Source organism: Haliotis rubra, unplaced genomic scaffold, assembly GCF_003918875.1.
Source record: "Haliotis rubra isolate DU_JTF1 unplaced genomic scaffold, ASM391887v1 Scf21, whole genome shotgun sequence".
Classification (NCBI taxonomy): Eukaryota; Metazoa; Mollusca; class Gastropoda; order Lepetellida; family Haliotidae; genus Haliotis; species Haliotis rubra.
In genome coordinates this window covers 1,102,349-1,116,339 of record NW_025766114.1, presented here as the reverse complement: position 1 = coordinate 1,116,339, position 13,991 = coordinate 1,102,349, and positions in this window count along the sequence as shown.

Below are 13,991 nucleotides of genomic sequence, written 5' to 3'. Positions count from 1 at the left end.
GATGTTTAATGGAATGGAGAGGGTTCTATCATATTTTGCATGCTAGAAGTAGTGGTTTTGGCATTTAAAGAGGGTTTTTAGTTCGTGCTCAAATTGGAGTTATCAGTCATTGATCCTGATGCTGTTTGTGGAGTGTTTTTCTTGTAAATTTAGAATTCCACTTAAACTATGTCACAAGTGATTTAGTGTTTGAAAGTGTTTAGATCACCATCGTGGTCAAGTGGTTTGAACATCTGCCCAGAAGGTCAGGGTTTGATACCCAGTCATGACAAAAGATGTTAGAAGATGTTACTTGTTGTTGGCCTGCCTAGTGGTTGACATCAAGACGATAAAGCAAGGATTGATTGGCTTAGAGCCAGTATACTGAGTGAGTGAGTTTAGTTTTACGCCGCACTCAGCAATATTTCAGCTATATGGCGGCGGTCTGTAAATAATCGAGACCGGACCAGACAATCCAGTAATCAACAACATGAGCATCGATCTGCGCAGTGGGAACTGATGACACCAGTATACTGTCTACAGCTGCAATATTTGAGGCTAGGCTAAGTAAACATGTGTTTGAGATGAGCAATACACCATACTGTTTCCTGAAATATGATACCAGCCAAGTTCTTCACCAAGTTACTTACCTTAAAGATCCAGGTTAGAATTGGTCTGTAGCAACCCATGCTTGTTGTAAGAAGCAACTAGTGGGATCAGGAGGTCAGGCTCGTTGACTTGGTTGACATGTCATTGTATTGAAATTCGTATAGATCGATGCTCATGATGTTGATCACTGGATTGTCTGGCCAAGACTCAATTATTTACGGACCCCGCCATATAGCTGTACCATTGCTGAGTGCAGCGTTAGATAACAAGCAAACCAAGTCATTAAGCCCACAATTTAATCAAATTTAGTCACCTCCCGTGCTTGATATGAACATCTTTTCACAAGCACCTGATAGCATTACAATTTGGTAGTATTCATAAATACATGCTTATGATATAGCCTGTTCACAAACACACCCTGAACTCCTCTTTTTGCTGACGTTTTTCATGAATATTGAAAGGGTATTTATTTACAAGTCATCATATATGTAAAAAAAACCCCACCCCACCCCACCCCCCACAAACACACAAACAAACAAACAAACACACACATATATATCAGCTGCAAAAATTTAAAATAAGATAAAGTAATATCTGACAAACAAATTGCATTGTCTGGTCATTCAAAGGTTCATTGTTCATAAGAACGCCAAGGGAATTGGAGCTTGAAATCTGACGTGGTCTAGACTGTAACTTGAATGTCTGGCACCGTTTTTGCCAGTAAGCATTGAGCCACATAGGAAATTTGGAATTGAAACTGTAATGGTCTTGATTGTTTATAACTTGTGATACAAATGCCCTTTTTTCAAAACCATAAATCATACATCTTTCAGCCCCACAGGAACTCAAAAATCAAAGCTGTTTTAATTTGTTGATTGCTGACCATATACTTCAGGGAATATTGTTAATGTTCCATCAAAAAGGTCAATGTATCACACCAATGTGTATCATAACAAAGTGTATTATCATATTCCTGACTCTTCAGTTCATGTGATGGACACTCTGGATGTATTGAAGTGTCCAGGGGCTGTTATAATGTTTTCGTAATGTATGAGTCCAGTTTCGCATGAGAGATCATCACAGCATCTGTTCATCCGACTCTTTTAAGTAAAGTAATTGTCCCTTAAGTGTCAGTAGCAGCCCAGTGGTTCATGTGTTCACTCACCCATGTTCCGTTCCCAAATGCTTTGTAAACTTTAAGTGTTGTAGGACATGAACACTTTCATTCCAGTGAGGATTTTAATAAATGAGAGATGAAATTTTTATGGAAAATTGCTGCAATTTTCAAAAGAAATGATAAAAAATAGATAGAAGTTACTCTTTTGAAAAAAAATTATGTTATTCATTACATTAATCAAACATTCATGTTAAGGTTGATATTTATTAGAATATTACAGTTTCAATATTTTAATACCTCAGTAATGAGGTATTTCTTTGAGGACCATTAATGACTTTGTCCTTGTGGATGCACTAGTTTACAATTCATCTGTTGACCTACCAGCAGATCAAGGACGATGGGTATATATGATTGGAACCAGCGGAAAAACTGGCCCATTAGGTCAGATGACATACAACAGTTTGACCAATGAGGTCTCAGAATGGGTATGTTTTGATTGGCCTGAATGAGAGAGAGACTTGGATGCTTGGCAATTTCATTGTCAAATGACCACATTTAATCATCTATAATTCATGTATACTTGTATTGGCAATGAGGCATGGGTAGACAGAGTTGCCTCCCTTAGGAGTACCAGAAATCTGTGATCTATTGTTAGAAGCATGGTAAGCCCTGATTCTGTTTCTAGCTTTGTCATTACCCTATATTGTTGGTTTGTTTTACCAGAGTGTTAAATGTCTAAGACCTTCATCCTTTGAGATTTCCTCCCACACCAATCTGACATATCTTGGTCTTGATGAAACCTGCCCACCCACACACTCACTCATTCATACTGATGGAGTGAAAGATGCTTCAGATGAGGGCAACCCTTCAACATATTTGTTCTTGCAATGTGATGTTATGGTACAGGTGCTTGTTATCAGGCTTTGCTGAAGACAAATTCTTTTCCAGATCATCATGGAAACTTATGATAACTAACTAAACCAACCAACTAAAAGAGATTATACAAGGATACCGTCATTTGGTACTGTGTTTTGAAGAAACAGTATTTTGGAAGCTGACAAAGGTTTAGGTTGTGTTACTTGTGTCCATAACCGGGGCGGTTGGGTAGCCTAGTGGTTAAAGCGTTGGCTCGTCACGCCAAAGACCCGGGTTCGATTCCCCATATGGGCACAATGTGTTAAGCCCATTTCTGGTGTCCCCCGGCGTGATATTGCTGGAATATTGCTAAAAGCGGCGTAAAACTAAACTCAGTCAGTCGGTGTGTCCATAACCTGCGAAGACTGGGTTAGAATTGATCTTCAGTAACCCATGCTTGTCCTAAGATGTGACTAACAGGATCGGGTGGTCAGACTCACTGATTTGGTTGACACATGTCATTGTATCCCAATTGCGTAGATCGATGCTCATGGTATGCTAATCACTACATTGTCTGTTTGATCACTGGATTTTCTGGTTCAGACTTCATTATTTACAGACTGACAATATTATAGCTGGAGTACTGCTGAGTGCGGCATAAAACAAAACTCACTCACTCACTTGTGTCTATCAAATATATTTGGTATGTTTTGAATGTCATTGGGATATTTCTGTTTTTGGTCTGTGTTGCCTGTGTTAACATTGTCAGCAATTTCATTAATATTATTGCAGCTTTAAGATACTCCAGCTTAAGTCAGTCAGACCAGTGGTTGATAGTATGAGCAACATTGGGGTAAAATCTAGGGGTGAAACGGTATGCTCTTACATACTGCAGTACAAGGCCTTCGATTCGGTCCACTTCAGTTCAGTATATGACACATGATCTAAATGCAGAAAATTGACAACAAGAGCCAAACCTAAATAGATTTGGACAAAATGATTCAATTTCTAGACAGTTTAGAAAAGGTTAAAAAGGTTTTAAAAGGTTAATATAATGATGGTACGAAAACCGAAAATACCGAACCGAAGGCAAAATACCGTGGTATACCATTTCACCCCATTACCCCATTACCATTACAATCCACACCATGGGTACAATAATGTAGAATCAGGCAGGTCAGTTGGTGTCAACATGACCTTGATCCTTTGGGTATCAAGATTACCCCACACAAACCAATGTTGGTCTAAAGAGTTGACCAAATGGATTTGCTAGTGAGGATTGGTGTCGCAATTGATTGCATCAGTGGCATTGATCATCATTGTTCATAATATCAATCACTTGATTGTCTGGTCCAGATTTGGTATCTTAACCATAAACTGTCATATAGCTGGGATATTGCTGAGTTCAGCATAGAAGGAAATGCAAAGATGTAAACAACTAAATGTGTATCATACAAAGAGCAACATCACTTGACTGTTGTAATGTTACAGCTATATGGCGGGGTTCGTAAATAATTGAGTCTTGGCCAGACAATCCAGTGATCAACATCATGAGCATCAATCTATAAGAATTTCAATACAATGACATGTCAACCAAGTCAACGAGCCTGACCTCTTGATCCCACTAGTCGCTTCTTACAACAAGCATGGGTTGCTAAAGACCAATTCTAACCTGGATCTTTAAGGTAAGTGACTTGGTGAAGAACTTGGCTGGTATCATATTTCAGGAAACAGTATGGTGTATTGCTCATCTCAAACACATGTTTACTTAGCCTAGCCTCAAATATTGCAGCTGTAGACAGTATACTGGTGTCATCAGTTCCCATTGCGCAGATCGATGCTCATGCTGTTGATGACTGGATTGTCTGGTCCAGTCTTGATTATTTACAGACTGCTGCCATACAGCTGGAAAATTGCTGAGTGCGATGTTAAACAACAAACAAACAAACAAACATAACGACCATGGGATGCCAGTGCTTCTGGCTAAACCTTCTCCAGGACAGTTCTTACCCATTGATGGGTTAGCCCAGGCACTTTTCGGTCACAAGGAAAGAACTGCCTTCGGCCTAAAGTTCCTAGGAAAGGAATGACTATGGACAAGTTTAGTACACTGAAACCAAACGTTCCCTCCCTCTTCACCTCAAAGTCATATACAGTAGCTATTATTTCTGCACATTATCCGAAAAAAGACTTTTTTTGCAATGTTTTGTGAGGTGAGGTGAGGTGAAATGGGGTTTAACATTTATAGCGAATATTTCGCTCATATGATGACGTGCATGCGTGTGTATGTGTGGCTACTTGTACTAGCCCAGACTTAAGCTGGTTTTATAGTGCTAGTTCACTGAAATACCATTCTGCAGTTAAGCATGAATACCCCACTCAGACACATTATACTGACTCTGAGCCTACCATTCCTTGTTGTACCCATTAATGACGAGCACCAGGCAGGGGACAACAAGTGCCGGATTTTAACGTCTTTTGGTAAGACGTGGCGGGGGATCGAACCCGCGACCTCCCGTTCTCCTGGCGGATGCTCTAACCACTATACCATGGAGGTGGTTCAATTTGTTGTAAGAAGGGCAGAGGGACTATGTATTTATTTTATATTGAAATTTAAGCTGATATAAGAGTACATTTTTACGTCAAATGGAACAAATTTAACTCAACCCTTTAATCAGTGGTCACATGTCAAGCATTTTGTGTTATGGATACTAGAGTTTGCTTCATATGACGTGGGAAATTTAAAAAATATATTTTCTTGTGATAAAAATGGCTGACACGCTGAATGTAATGTGACACGTCAATGCCTGAGAATGATTTCCTATTTTTTTAATAGACTGATCAACTGCTGAAAGTAATAAACTTGAAGCCATGTGGTTCATGATTGTTTTCAATCTTTTCCCCAAATTTGATTCCTAGTGATAGTTTAAGGAAACCAGTATTATTGTGTCATCATTCTTCAATGGGATATCTTCTGTAAGTGATTGCAAAGATGTAATGAAATCAAAATTTAAAAAGTTAATCAAATTTTAAAGGTAGAATTTGTTTTCAGATCACCATTTATAACCAATAGGCCTTGACCTGACAGTATATCTTTTTCATCTGTCATCTGATATTAATTTCAATCCACATGCAATTTAATATAAAAAAGTGGAATATTAAATATTTGGAAGTCATTACAAGACTTTTTATGTCCTCAATTTATCATTTATTGCTTAGCTCGACAGGACTTGGTTATCTTATTATATTGGCTGCCTAAGGTATTTGTTTTCTACAAGGTAATACAAGTGGCCTTATTGGTTGGTAAAAGCCTCCAACCTTTTAATCAGGCTGAATATGTCTCTCAGGTGAAATTTCTCTCTACAATATGCACTTGGATTATTCAAAATTAACTTTCAGCCAATGATACTTTGTATTTTGGAAATTCCAAATGACCATGTACCAGTTTACATACCTGTAGCAAATTATGAGCCACGTCACCATGTGGGTAATCCAAAATAATTGTTCCATTTTGCTTCATAATTAATGCAGAAATCAAGTTTTCTATAAATCTCTAATTTAAACACATTCTGTGTTTTTTACTGATCAAAACCGTTAATAAACTGATACACCTTTAATTCAAAACAATTTTACATGTAATAGAGCACACTAGTTCAGTGCATAATTTTGAATTGCAGAATCGGAATATCCATTCCATTTTAGTAGCACCGATTAGATTTTCCTGGAATTTAGCAAAGGGCTGACTGGTTTCCTAGAATCGGTTCAAGAGGCATGTTCAGTAACTGTACCGCGAGTGCTGAGCGCTGAGCATACATGTTATACTGTCTTAGTAATCACTGTGTGAACCCGAGTACCGATCTCTGATAGAAGCAAGTCTTTAATAGACGGAGGTATGGCATTGGCAGATCCAGAGGGGGGGTTCAGGGGGCCACCCCTTTTTGAAAATGACTTAAGACCACATGGAAGATTTTTTTTGCGTTGGCGGAACCACCTGGACACCCCCCCACCCCCCACCCCCCTTCAAAATTCCTGGATCCGCCCTTGTATGGTCAGCTTCACCCACCAAATCATTTCACGTCCTTCTCACTAAATTTACTCAGGTGCATCCAACGTTGCCTTTCCTTATTGTCTTAGTGGCAGAAATTATCTGTACAGAGTTATGTCCCTTTTTTTTATGTGTACCAGAAACCTATGATCATTATGTTTCAAGGTTGGTCGTCACCCTTCCTGTGCTTGTGGTTTAGCCACACTTGTGGACATCAAGGTTCTACTTTTAACTAAATCAAAATCACTGTTCCCTGAGCTAGGGTTTTGTCGGGAGGCTCCAGGCCAGATTGACACATGTGACACATGATTGGATGAAATTGTATAAGATTTGTATGTTTTTTATATGTGCATCCAGCTAGCTATTAATATTGACCCCATTTTTTAATGCCTAGTGATAGCCTTTTTGTAGACTAACAACTAGTCTCTGAAATGAACATATTTTACTGAAAAAAAAGTTCATAGTAACAAAAAATATATATATAATGAAAAGGAGCCCTGAGACTTTTTCATTTTCAGAAGCTGTGGAAATCTAGACTTGCCACATTTTCTAGACTTGCGTGGGCTTTCTGGGATATATTTGCTTCAGGGTCTGTATGAGAGACTATCCTGTTTGATACGATGACCTATGCTGAATGTGTACTGAGATATTTTAAAGTAGTTGACCTTTGGTGCTGAAATGGGGATGGTGTGTTCAGTTTCTGGTACTAGGAAAAGAATTGGGTTCAGCTTTGCCAAAATATGTGTTTTTATTGCAGCTTGAAAGCCAGAATGTTCAGAGGTGTACCTTTAATATTAAATAGAATATACTCATGGAAACAAATAAGGGAACACTTGAAAGTACAAGTGTTCCTTTAATCTTATCCAGGTTTCTTCACAAGGTATGCATTGCACTGTGAGTGAAATTCTGGAAATGAATAAGGAAATAAATAAAGGAACACTTGTACTTTCAGGTGTTCCCTTATTTGTTTCCATGAGTATATTATATACAACCTTACTATAGTAGTTTGTGGGAATATGCTCACTCACTCACTCACTCACTCACTAATAGAACCAAGCATGTCTGAACACAGTGTACCATATATCACCTAGACTGTCTCACAGTCCCTGAACCACATTAATTTCCCTACTGCCTAGCCCTCTCTGCAGTGCCAAAGCCCTAAATAAAGCAAGTCTAGATTTCTTCAGGTTCTGAATCTCTGGTCTCCCTGGGGCTCCTTTTCAGTTTAAATGGGCTTGTTTTTTACTACATTTATCAAACTTATATATATATTCAGAGACTAAGCATTAGTCTATATATCACCCTGTATAGTTCTAGATTTTCATACCTTTCATATCTCATACTGGCAGACAATGTAAGCATCAAAACTGATTCAAAAACCTTTCCACATTAAAGCCTTTTAACCTTAGATATAGGGAACTACTTGCTTGATTAAACATATTTGTATGATATGGTATAAAATCTAAATATTATATGAGATCGTGCTTCATTCGACATTTGCTGGAGCTCCAACATGGCAACTGTTTCACTTAGGAAAAAATATACAGCTCTACTTTCTAGCAGACAAGGATGTAATAGATATCCTCTTAACATTCTAAAGATGCAAAACAATATGACTAATGTTCCAGCAGATGAATGGAGCAGTTGTTTTAAATTCAACCTGCATTCGCCTTTGGTTACCTTGAGTTTTTTGCTAAAAACCTAAGTTTAAAGATCTTTAGATATATAATATCAATGTTTTTGTATCAACCATTGACTCTAGTACTAATGAAACACAGAAGATGACATCTTACTCATCCTTATACTTTTTAACTCATTTGTTAATTTTATATTTAAATTTCCTTTATAATTTGAATAAAATATAATTCAGTGTTATGGTTTAAAATGCAGTTCCAAAGAGTGAGCGAGTATGATTTTATGTCTTTTTAGGAATATTCCAACAATTTCATGGCACGGGACACCAGAAATGGGCTTCACACATTGTACCCAAGTGGAGAGTCGAACCTTGATCTTCAGTGTGGTGAGCAAACACTTTAACCACAAAGCTACACTAACTCCCTGTTAAAAAAGAAGAGGCTTGCAATCTTGACTTTAGATATTTTAGCAACAAATCCTGAAATTGTTTTTCTCACATACCTTATTCACTGTCCCTATGCAGTTAAATGGAAACAATTTAATAGACCCACTCTCTGGTGTCAACATTTCAGCATCAATTTCCAAAGAAGACATTTTAATTGAACAAATTATTTATCTACGCATCAGGATAAATAATTATTCGATTTTGGAGGGATTATTTTCGGGGATGATTTATTCCTATCTAGATATTTCAACCAACCATTTACCGACCAGGGCCTAGATTTGTTAAGCTCTCTTAGCGCTAAGATAGTCATAAGTGCCATACATTAACATTAACTTACGACTATTTTAGCGCTAAGAGAGCTTAGAAAATCTAGGCCCTGGATGTATAAAATTGACATTATAGTTTGAGATCCCAGACGTCTAAAAAGACATTCTGGCCAGTCCGGATAACCTGAGGCTGTCATGTGAGGATCGCAGATCGTGTCCTAGTAGGACGATCCCGTATGTTGTGTTTGTCTAGACATTGCCATTAGTGTCCAGTTACCACCTGTCTCTGGCTTGACCATGAGGGACTTTTGTCAGATTAATTTGGAGAGATGATAACATTTGTATCAAAGTTGTTGTATGAATGAGCTGATTCAATTTGCAGCCTCAGCATTTTAGTGGTTATTAGCTAATCTTCACATGAAACCAAAGTTGTCCTCTGATGCTGGAGTCATGTACCATTGGACAAATTGATGTTCAGAATTAAACCATCTGCGTCATGTCTGTCCCAGCAAACGTCAATTGACCGGTATCACATACCATTTATAGCACAGCGAATTGTTTCTAGACAATGTATGCAAAGAGTGTTCGTGTAAAAATGGTATTATTCTACACAAAGATTTTTTGCATTCAGTGTCTACCAAATGACAGCACCTGTGAAGACTAGGGTTAGAACTGATCTTCAGTAACCCATGCTTGTTGTAACAGGATCGGGTGGTCAGCCTCGCTGACTTGGTTGACACACGTCATCGTATCCAAATTGCATAGATTGATGTTCATAATGTTGATCTCTGGATTGTATGGGTGGGGTAGCCTAGTGGTTAAAGCATTCGCTCGTCATGCCAAAGACCCGGGTTATATTCCCCACATAGGTACAATGTGTGATGCCCATTTCTGGTGTCCCCTGCAGTGATATTGCTGGAATATTGCTAAAGTGGCGTAAAACTAAAACTCACTCAATCACTCACTCACCCTTTAACATGGAATGACTTTGTCCATTAGATGTTGGTAAGAGGGAAAAGAACCAATTTTGTCCCAGTGGTCAAACAGTTTTTAACTCAAGTGGTTAAGGTGAGCTTCAGTACCTCTGTTGCTCTGAGATGCATTGTACAGAGTGATCTTAGAGCTAAAGTGATTGTAACTCCCATACCATAACATAGACTTATGACTGTTGTAGCACTAAGGTGATTGTAACTCCCATAACTTAACATAGACTTATGACAGTTGTAGCGTTAAGGTGATTGTAACTCCCATACCATAACATAGACTTATGACTGTTGTAGCACTAAGGTGATTGTAACTCCCATACCATAACATAGACTTATGACTGTTGTAGCACTAAGGTGATTGTAACTCCCATACCATAACATAGACTTATGACTGTTGTAGCACTAAGGTGACTCCCATAACTAACCATACCATAACATTAGACTTATGACTGTTGTAGCACTTAAGGTGAGACTTATGACTGTTGTAACTCCCATAACTTAACAGCACTAAGGTGATTGTAACTCCCATACCATAACATAGACTTATGACTGTTGTAGCACTAAGGTGATTGTAACTCCCATACCATAACATAGACTTATGACTGTTGTAGCACTAAGGTGATTGTAACTCCCATACCATAACATAGACTTATGACTGTTGTACTGCTAAGGTGATTGTAACTCCCACCACCATAACATAGACTTATGACTGTTGTAGCACTAAGGTGATTGTAACTCCCATGATTAAGCACTATAAGGTGATTGTAACTCCCATACCATAACATAGACTTATGACTGTTGTAGACTTATGACTAAGGTGATTGTAACTCCCATACCATAACATACTTATGACTGTTAACATAGACTTATGACTTATGACTGTTGTAGCGTTAAGGTGATTGTAACTCCCATACCATAACATAGACTTATGACTGTTGTAGCACTAAGGTGATTGTAACTCCCATACCATAACATAGACTTATGACTGTTGTAGCGCTAAGGTGACATGTAACATGTATGGCTGTTGTGATTGCTAAGGTGATTGTAACTCCCATACCATAACATAGACTTGACTGTTGACTGTTGTAGCATAACATAGACTTATGACTGTTGTAGCACTAAGGTGATTGTAACTCCCATACCATAACATAGTAGCACTAAGGTGATTGTAACTCCCATACCATAACATAGACTTATGACTGTTGTAGCACTAAGGTGATTGTAACTCCCATACCATAACATAGACTTATGACTGTTGTAGCACTAAGGTGATTGTAACTCCCATACCATAACATAGACTTATGACTGTTGTAGCACTAAGGTGATTGTAACTCCCATACCATAACATAGACTTATGACTGTTGTAGCACTAAGGTGATTGTAACTCCCATACCATAACATAGACTTATGACTGTTGTAGCACTAAGGTGATTGTAACTCCCATACCATAACATAGACTTATGACTGTTGTAGCACTAAGGTGATTGTAACTCCCATACCATAACATAGCTGTTGTAGCTAAGGTGATTGCTTAACTCCCATACCATAACATAGACTTATGACTGTTGTAGCTCCCATACCATAACATAAGCACTAAGGTGATTGTGACTTATGACTGTTGTTGTAACTCCCATAACCATACCTACTCCCATAACATAGACTTATGACTGTTGTAGCAGCTAAGGTGATTGTAACTCCCATACCATAACATAGACTTATGACTGATTGTATACCATAACATAGACTTATGACTTAAGGTGATTGTAACTCCCATACCATAACATAGACTTATGACTGTTGTAGCACTAAGGTGATTGTAACTCCCATACCATAACATAGACTTATGACTGTTGTAGCACTAAGGTGATTGTAACTCCCATACCATAACATAGACTTATGACTGTTGTAGCGCTAAGGTGATTGTAACTCCCATACTTACTGTTGTAGCGCTAAGGTGATTGTAACTCCCAACATAGACTTATGACTGTTGTAGCACTAAGGTGATTGTAACTCCCATACCATAACATAGACTTATGACTGTTGTAGCACTAAGGTGATTGTAACTCCCATACCATAACACAGACTTATATGTTTGTAGCGCTAAGGTGATAGTAACTCCCATACCATAACACAGACTTATGACTGTTGTAGCACTAAGGTGATTGTAACTCCCATACCATAACATAGACTTATGACTGTTGTAGCACTAAGGTGATTGTAACTCCCATAGCATAACATAGACTTATGACTGTTGTAGCACTAAGGTGATTGTAACTCCCATACCATAACATAGACTTATGACTGTTGTAGCACTAAGGTGATTGTAACTCCCATACCATAACATAGACTTATGACTGTTGTAGCGCTAAGGTGATTGTAACTCCCATACCATAACATAGACTTACTAAGGTATTGACTCCCTACCATAACATAGACTTATGACTGTTGTAGCGCTAAGGTGATTGTAACTCCCATACCATAACATAGACTTATGACTGTTGTAGCGTTAAGATTGCTTTGTACAACGGCACCCTGGTTGATAGTCCATTTCATTCAGTCATAATTCAAGGCAATTTCATGAACATTTCTGTAAATATTTATTGCTTCTGATATGGCTATTGTTGTGCATAGCATACTTCTTTGACGTGTTTTTTTACTTACAGACAGCAAAATATCTGTACTTGAACACAGAATTCAAAATTAACATATTCAGTGTGGTTAAAAAAATCAGTGTGAAAATATGTCACTGGATTTTCCGGTCCATCACCTGATTGTCTGGTTTGTTTACATGACAAGAGTTCTGTTGAAGGATGTGAAGCAACAAACAAACACTGAATCTGAGTGTCAGTTATTCATTCCTGTAATTTTCCCCACAGATTCTGTTTCAGCATGTAATCGAGAGTGATTACTCTCTAGTGTTAACAATTTATATCTTATGAAATTATTGTAAAAAACGATGTTCAATATTTATTAATACTTGAATTGGACAAAAACGATAGAAAGTATAATTGTTTGGAGATTATCTGATATAAACACCACTTGGCAATTATGACCTCATTACCTGAAAATCTGTGTGTTCTGACCCTTAAATGCCACATGGGCCCAACATAATCAGACCATAATGCCAACAATAAGCTTAAACTCTTATTACCAATTCATGAGAAAACCCTGTGGGATATTCAAACCTCCATTACTTTGTCCAAGGTGTAAGGCTCTCTTTTAGAATTATCGCTATTACCAAAGCAATTGAGTCACTTATAAGTGCCTGGCAAAGAGTGCTTGCATAGTGATGGCAAATTAGCTCTGCAGCGTTTGTATTAAGAGTGTCATTATAGAAATATGATACACCTTGTACTTTATTTTGCGGATATTTGTTACGGTTCAACAGGAAATTAAGCAACATTGATGAAACCAAACAGAAAGATATCAGTTTAATTGAGACCATGTCTTTGCATATTACTGGAGTTTAATGAACAAATTGACATGCAAGAAAACAAATATTTTGATAGTCGTTTAATTGCTGGCGTGACCTTTATATGATGGAGAGACCTGATCCGTTTTAGTAATAGAAGACGAGGGACTGTATTTTATCGGGATATAAAGACATGTTTTTTTAGAACAAAAGGTTAGATGAAACAGAGTCATATTTTCTTTACGACTCTTCCATTATATTCCATTAACGTCTGTCATGAGTCAGAATAAAAAAACATAGCCATCATTACAGTAAACAGTTCAAACAAAAAACATTATCTACTTTCAACCCAAAAAACACACGGCAAGACGTCTGTGTAAATTCTTGAGATACATTCAGCTCATGTTACACCATATAAAATGCATTAGCTGGAGTACAATATCAGGATACAATTGTACAACACGTGATCTGAATGGTAAGTACCAATGCATAAGAGGCTTTATCCATGCCCCAAGTACTTCTTTATGGATTTGTTCCAAGCAAAAACCTGAAGGAATGAGAACAATCAAAATGGTTTTGTCAATATGTTATGCCTGTTTCTCTTTTATGTTTTTGTATCATGTTGACCTGTTTTTTGAAGAT